Consider the following 809-nt stretch of genomic DNA (forward strand, 5'->3'; position numbering starts at 1 on the left):
TTCGGGAACTGTTACCCAGAATTCACTCCTCTCCACAGTTACTGCAGGATGGCCTCACTCTGACAAATCCTTTTGTCTTCCAAAAACCCTTCCTAAGTTTTAACACCCGAAAGAACTGCGGACGCTGTAAATCAGAAACCAAACCCGAAGTCAGTGGTAAAGGTGTATGAAGAGAAATCAGAGTTCACGTTTCGGTCCGGTGAACATTTCTGAGAACTTCACAAGTTTTAAATGTGTGATCGTTCCAGGGTTGCCCTGGGATTTTCGTGCTATTTTTGTTATTGATTGATTTCAGATGATGATAAATCCGAAATGCTGCTTTATGTGTCTTAAAAAGTGAGGCGGGGCATCAGGAGACCGATCCACTCAGTAAAACACGGTCTTTTATGACTTCTCAATTCTAATATTTCACTGCAAAATTTCCAACAAAACAACAACGAAATTTAGAGTCAAGAACTATTATGGCACATCAGCTGATTTCTAGAGCGCTTCTGGCCGTAGCGATGGTGGTATAGTGGTGAGCATAGCTGCCTTCCAAACAGTTGACCCGGGTTCGATTCTCGGCCATCGCAAGCAGTGCATTTTAAAACCACTCCACAACCAAAAGAGCCGATCGATTCAGTGGTAATGAAACACCTCCATCTGCACATCACATTGAATCTGCCAGATCTCTGGAGTGCAGACACAACTTTGAAGTTGAGGATGTCCCCAGGAGGATTAAGGAGTCAAGTCGATCACGGTTCAAATAAACTAGAGTCATGGCAGAATTCCTTGGTTTTCCATCTTATTTCGAAAGAAATGTTTCCGGA

General features: G+C 43.1%; 1 non-coding gene across 1 annotated transcript; it reads left to right on the plus strand.

Moving 5' to 3' along the window:
* Positions 1-500: 500 nt before the first annotated feature.
* Positions 501-572, plus strand: trnag-ucc (transfer RNA glycine (anticodon UCC)). Its single transcript has one exon. It is a non-coding gene; the product is annotated as a tRNA-Gly (tRNA).
* Positions 573-809: the final 237 nt, after the last annotated feature.

This window comes from Chiloscyllium punctatum, chromosome 15, assembly GCF_047496795.1.
Source record: "Chiloscyllium punctatum isolate Juve2018m chromosome 15, sChiPun1.3, whole genome shotgun sequence".
Classification (NCBI taxonomy): Eukaryota; Metazoa; Chordata; class Chondrichthyes; order Orectolobiformes; family Hemiscylliidae; genus Chiloscyllium; species Chiloscyllium punctatum.